This window comes from Neoarius graeffei, chromosome 1, assembly GCF_027579695.1.
Source record: "Neoarius graeffei isolate fNeoGra1 chromosome 1, fNeoGra1.pri, whole genome shotgun sequence".
Classification (NCBI taxonomy): domain Eukaryota; kingdom Metazoa; phylum Chordata; class Actinopteri; order Siluriformes; family Ariidae; genus Neoarius; species Neoarius graeffei.
Window position 1 is genome coordinate 109,586,580 of NC_083569.1, and position 7,207 is coordinate 109,593,786.

A 7,207-nucleotide genomic window follows, 5' to 3' on the forward strand; every position below is an offset into this window, starting at 1 on the left:
CTCTGATTAATGCCTTTCTTGCCTGGTCTTTGAGTTTTGGTGGACGGCCTTCTTTTGTCAGGTTTGTAGTGGTGCCATATTCTTTCCACTTTGCAATAATGGATTTAATGATGTTCCCTGGGATATTCAGAGTTTGGGGTACTTTTTTATAACCAAACCCTGATCTATACTTCTCCACAACTTTGTCTCTGACCTGTTTGGAGTGCTCCTTGGTTTTCATGTTGCATGCTTAGTAATGGTGCAGAGTCAGGGTCCTTCCAAAACAGGTTGATTTATATAGACATCATGTGACAGATCATGTGACACGTTGATTGCACACAGGTGGATCTTAATCAATTAATCAACAACTTATGTGACGTATGAAGTGAATTGGTTGGACCAGCTCTTATTTAGGGGTTTCATCAGAAAGGAGGTGAATACTGCAGATTTCTGGGGGGTGGGTGTTTCATCTTAATTATTGTTTGTGTCACAATAAAACAACAATTTGTACCTTTAAAGTGGTCGGCATGTTGTGTAAATCAAATGGTGCTAACCCTCCAAAAATCCATTTTAATTCCAGCTTGTCATGCAACAAGACAGGACAAACACCAAGGGAGATGAATACTTTTGCAAGGCACAGTACAGGGTACATCAGCAGAAAGGTTCACTGAGTGATCCTTTGAAGATTGAGTGTTTATAGTCTGTTTATATAGTGTGCTGTGTGATTAGAAACAGGTTTTTTGAAGTTGGGAAACTGGAACATGACAACTGGGAACTGTAGCTTGGAGCAGCCATGGTGTAGACAATGTTGCAGTATGGGAAGTGGAGTTTGTTGTTGATTCCAGCAGAGACATGATGACTTGATCATCATCATCTAGGCTTACACAGATCAGCTATAACATTAAAACCACCTGCTTAATATTGTATAGGTCCCGCTTGTGCTGCAAAACAGCTCTGACTCATCGAGGCATGGACTCCACAAGACTGTGCTGTGGTATCTGGCACCAAGACGAGCAGCAGATCCTTTAAGTTTTGTAAGTTGTGAGGTGAGACTTCCATGGATTGGACTGGGTTGTGTAGCACATCCCACAAATACTCTATCAGATTGAGATCTGGGGGAATTTAGAAGCCAAATTAACACCTTGAACTCTGTCATGTTCCTCAAACCTTTCCTGAACAATTTTTTCAGTGTGACAGGGTGTGTTAGCGTGCTGAAGAGGCCATTATCATTAGAGAATACCATTGTCATGAAGGGGTGTATGTGATCTGCAACAATGTTTAGGTAGGTGGTATGTGTTAAAGTAACATCCACATGAATGCCAGGACCCAAGACTTCACAGCAGAACACTGTCTCAAGCATCACACTGCCTCTGCTGGCTTACCTTCTTCCTGTAGTGGATACTGGTACTATCTCTTCCCCAGTTAAGTCTCAGGCACACACACTGACCATCCACATGAGGTAAAAGAAAATGTGATTCATCAGACCAGGCCATCTTCTTTCATGGTCCAGTTCTGATTCTCATGTGCCCATTGTAGGCACTTTCAGTGGTGGACAGGGGCATTCAGACAGGTCTGCAGTTATGCAGCCCCAAACACAGCAAGCTGTGTGTGTTCTGACACCTTTCTATCTAGTCAGCATAAACATTTTCAGCAATTTATGCTACAATACCTCTTCTACGGGATCAGACTGGACAGGCTAACCTTTGCTCTCCATGCAAATCAGTAAGCCTTGAGTGCCTATGACCCTGTCACCGAATCACCACACTATAAAAAGTGTGACTGGTCTGAATTAATATTTACAAAATAAATATTAGTAACATACACATGAAAAAAAGACTGTGTGTAGTTTGGTATATTATTATTTTGATTTAATCAATTTTTAATTACTTAACAATTGCATTTTACTAATTTCAGTTTGAATAAATTCAGCTAAAAATCACTGTATAAACTCTCATATTTTATCAGCAAAGTTAACGATGTCGAAAATTAATAAATTCTACTCACTGGGGGCTCTTTACTTGCTGTACACTTCCACCCAGAATATGCGCTAAACATGGACACGTCTTCCACACAGCCGTCAACTGACCGCTGTTTTCTCTCAAGGTAAGAGCTTCAATAACGCTTTATTATCTTGCCCCAGCAGTTGAACATTGTTTTGCGTCACCGTGAGTTACCAAACAAGCACCGCTTTTTTAAGCAAGTTGTGAGGCACACAAACAACTTTAGAAATGTCTTGCTGACCCTTTCGACGAGACATCAGATGATGGCATACCACCTGCAAACAGATGGTGGAAAGCAGGCACTGTGTTGCTAAAATATCGGAGGTGCCTTTGACTGTGCTGCATCCAGACATACAGGAAACCTTACAAGAAACATCACCACTGTTGTCTACTGTGATGTTAGCCAAGACTGTCACCTGTTATGGAACAAGGTACAATGTTGGGATGAGCCTGTCCTATGGCTCTACAGGTGGACTTCCTGATTTTGCTGAGATTATTAACATTGCTATTTTGGACAACTGCGTACATTTTATTGTAAAGTTACTCGCTGCCTGGTATGAAGAGCACCTAAGATCTATTCAGTTGGAGGACACTGGGAAAATGGCACTTTGGGAGCAGCAGACGCTTGGTGATGTCTACCCCTTGGCTGCATACAGTGTGGGATGAAAACGCTTGGTTACACTCAAACGTCACATCTGTTGTTCAGTTAAGGTAAATGACATTATATTGAACTTTACATCTTATGTTATCTGTATTCCAGCAATTTCATGAGTTATAATTTTGGCATACACATTTATTATTATTCTCTAATTCAGGGGTCCCACTAATAATTATTAAGTTTGTTAAATAAATTTATCTTAAGATGCCTATATAAATGGATTAAATAAAAAGTTAAATGATTTAAGAATATTAAATAATCTTATTTTCATATTTGAATGGTTAATAATTTAATGTCAAATGTAATGCAAAAATGCTTAAAAAAGACTCACTGTTATTGTATTAATTCATCTTCAATTCATAAAACTAAAAGTAATTTAACACGTATGATAGCAGCATTAATTTACATTAGATACATAACTAATAACAAACATGGCAATACACAGAAAATTTGCAGAGTTCCAGTTGCCTATTTGGTAGTTGGATGTAATTGGCAACTTTTACTTGAAGAGTGGTTGCATCTAAGGGATCACAATGGAAAACAGACATGACTGAGTTAGTCCAAGTGGTGGCAAAATATTGAAGTAATTTTCAATTAAAAATTATTTTTAATTTTGTCAGTAATTTATCATGTGATGGCAGAATTAGGAAATGTTAATTGAAAATTCATGTGTATATCAATTATCATTAATGTTCTCGCTTTTGTTGTTGTTTATTGGAATGCTTCTTTTTTATCGTGGCACAGTCCAGGCTCTTCATTATATGTGTGGTCTAAGCCTCTGTTTCTGTCTGTTCATATTCTTATAATCAAGCTGGCAGAGATGGAGGAAAAGCTGTGAGTCATCACTGAGGACCAAATTGAGAAGTTGGTCCTTCCATCAGGAATCCCACCTACTGTTGAGGAGCTGCAAACTATTGTCAAAGAGAACTTTGGGATTTCTGGGGAGTTCAGTCGTAAGTATTTGGACCCCAAATTTGAACAATACTGCACTCTGCATAAAACTGACCAAATTAAACATAAAGACACTATAAAGGTTGCCTATGCTACCCCGATTGTTCTTAACTTGCAGCAAGTTCATGAAAGTTTGGACATTTCTTTTGGTCAACAGTCAACTGACTGTGACTCAGAGTCTTATACAGAGTCATCTGTATCAAATGCAGAGTCCTCTGCTGGAACATCATCCTCACAGGACACCATTATCCTGCCTAGACGCAGAAGCACCACTGAACGATGTCAGTCATGGCCAAAGCAGTTCCCCGTTCCACAGTTTGTATATGAGACTGAGATGTGCCTTGAAAGAGCCGATGAAGACTACAAAAAGAATGGAACACTTCTGACTGCCTCAAAGGTCAAGGCAGACATACTGGAAAAGCTGGCAGAAGCTGTATATATGTATACAGCTTATCCATCAAGTGCACAGATAAGTGATGTTGTTGAGGCACTTGTTAAGAAATATCCTTGTCTGAAGGAACCTGGCTCCTTCTCAGGTTACTATGGCTGGCAACAAAGCCTCAAATACAAGATGGCAAACTATCGTACCAAACTCAGAGGCTACGGTGTTCCAGAGGTGAAGTGCAATGCCTTGAAGTGCAAAAGCCCTGCAGAACAGAAGTCTGCAAAGAATGTGAAAAAGCCTCGAAAGCCAGAAGTAAACTACCTTCCCCCTTACCCAGCAGGAGAGGATGAGGAAAGTCAAGAACAGGAAAGGATTCAGTTGCTAACAGAAGTAATGAAGAGAGACAACAACAAATTGATCAAAGAAAAGATGGCCAAAACCTTTGCACACCGAAGAAATGAAATCATCAACCAATCACCCTCCATAGAGGACATCAGAGCCAGGTGGCCAGCTCTATTTGAGGCATCTATGTGAGTTACAAGTGTATAGTAATCAGAAATATTCCTTTGTAGTTGTGAGAGGTCTGCTATTTGAAACAATATGTGTTAAGTTACTGCCATCTGTTTTCTAAATCATGTTTTCTGGTATTTTCAAGATAAAAAATGGTTTACAGGTTACATTATTTTTCTTTTAGATCCAGGATGAGTTCCACAGAATCACAATGGTGCACCTGGAACCAAAGTTCATGTCCAAGCTGGATGAGTACTCTCCCAGGCTTCTGAACCTCTTCCATGCAAAGGGCGGAGCCATGGGGTTAAAGTTGCAGACTGTCCTACTAAAGGTATCCTAAGTCTGGCCATATTATGTTTAAGGATTTTGACCATTACAAGAATGTGTATTAAAGTGCATATCTTTTTAAATACAGTAGTGTGTATAGACTTAATGGCCACCTAATTAGATATTGTCTAATCAGACATTGTCAAAAATGTGACCATTCAATTATCTCAAGTAAAACATTTTCATTTTTAAACACAGATTATGTTTTACATGTAATTTACTGCTCTCACCAGTGTATGTTCTATATAAATGTAAATACGTTTTACTCTTTAAGCACTAGCTACCAGTCGCTCCTATTTTCTAGCTGCTTAAATGTTAATGTTTTGGGAAATAGCCTACTTATCCCTCTAAGAGTTTCATTTTTAGAATATTGCTTCTGCTTGTCTACTGTAAATTTGAAGGTACAACCAGCAGAATGTCTTATTATAAAACAGAGAAACAGTACAGAAACTTTGTACCAAACCTTACTGTGTCCAAAGGTAACAAAAGTCACGTACCAGCTCACCATGAATTCAATGTTAAACATTTTGGTTTTATGGAAGTTTCTTTTCTTTTCCAGGACATATGACTTCCTGGATTCACAGTTGGTCATTTGAAAACCTCAGTTAAGACAGGAAGTGTTTTATAAGACTGGTCTCTCAGACAGCATCTTAAGGATCCCTGACAGTGGTTTCTTTAAAAAATAGCATAAGTCTAACCCTTTTGTGTTTAAAAACTGCACATGACCTTGACTAATATTAATTTGTGTTATTTCAGGCTCCTAGCAGTCCTACTGTCAGCATGACCAGAGAAGTTGTCATCAAGTGTTTTATCTTGGGGAATGTGCTGAGCAGCTCTTTAAAGAGTATGATGTAAGTTACAATACATATTAAAATACATATGTGATCTCTCTCTTATATTTGTTTATTTCGGACCTTCTCTTTTAGCTGCACAGTCTGAAATACAGTCTTCTTGTTTTGTAGGATGCAGATGAAGGCAGTGTGGCACAGGATCTTTCTGTACAAAAGATGAAAATATACAGCATCAAGAATAATCTGACTGAGGGTACAAAAGACTTTGGAATTGTGATAGAGGGAACAAAGGTCCTCACTGTGCTGGAAAACTTTCCGAGGGCTTATGCCATGCTCGTTGGATTGACGTATGCAATGAATCTTGCCTCTCCCATGGAGCTCAGGTACACTTTTGAAGCATTTCAGAAACTCTTCCTTGAGCTGGATTGTTCAAAGCTTTCCCCAAAAGTGAACAGCCTCAAAAACAAGTTGTTGGCTTAAGAAGGGACCCCTAAATACACTGGAGTGCTCAGTTTTCCTGTGCTGCTGTTAAATGTTCTATTCTTGTTCAGGAAAAAAAAAAAAATCACATTATCCACACTCATTTTTGAAGGGTGTGATGTTATATTTTGGACCTATAACTGGCACAAGTAACTGTTTTTGTAGCTTCCAGGATTAAGCAAATGATACTGCTGCATTATAAACAGGACTGTGAGAGTTGTTTTAAAACACAGGATCTCTTTCGTGGATGCCAGTGTCATGGATGTCAGTGAAAACGGAAAGTCCTCTTGTTTGTCATTCTTATGATTTTTCTTACACCTCACAGCTCCATTATGAAGATGGACAATATCCTGCTGGATCTTTAACTGTGTTATGTGCCACTGTTAATTCTGAGCACAAACTGTACGCTTCTTTATTTCTTTGTAATTTGACATTTTACAAAAAAAATCTTGTCGAAATGGATGTGTAAAGAAGGTTGCACAAATAAAAGTTTGCCTGTTTTCTGGTAATTTGTTTTTACTTTAATTTGCAGTAAATTCTTGCAACATGAGGACATGATATTAAGTGATTTGACATAGAAAAATTATGGCATTTTATGGCCATGAATATTTTCCGTTTAAATCGATTTTAAATATTGTGGTATTAATAAGTTGATTTGAAAATTAATTTAAGTAAAGATAAATAAGAATTGCAGTTTGAATGTGTTGAATTAACCAACATTTTTCCAAGATATGAGTTGATATAACTTATTTTATTTATTGAGTCCAAATCATTCTTATCCAGATATTTAGAAAGAAAGGATCAATTTAATCTATAAACTTATTAAATATAAATCAATATTATCCAGATAATTAGTAAATATAAATTATTTCTACTTAATTTATTAGTAAATATAAATAACTTTTTTGCAGATATTTGGTATATCTAACTTGCCTTTTTCAGATACCTACTAAATTCTAGTTTTCCCTCTAAAATTGATTCGGATTTACTCAACATTTGCCATATTATTAATAAATCCGACCCTGTAGAAGGATAAAGCGGCTAGAGATAATGAGATGAGATGAGATATTTCAAATGTTGATTTGTTTAAATTTACTTAATTAAATTCGTAGTTTTTAATCAAAGT

The 7,207-nt window shown here is 37.5% G+C and overlaps 1 long non-coding RNA gene across 1 annotated transcript; it reads left to right on the forward strand.

Annotated features, from left to right (window-relative positions):
• The first annotated feature begins 3,337 nt into the window (after positions 1 to 3,337).
• Positions 3,338 to 6,486, forward strand: LOC132889473 (uncharacterized). Its single transcript, XR_009655068.1, has 5 exons — positions 3,338 to 3,590; positions 3,707 to 4,503; positions 4,668 to 4,814; positions 5,567 to 5,661; positions 5,773 to 6,486. It is a non-coding gene; the product is annotated as an uncharacterized LOC132889473 (long non-coding RNA).
• The last annotated feature ends 721 nt before the right edge of the window (positions 6,487 to 7,207 follow it).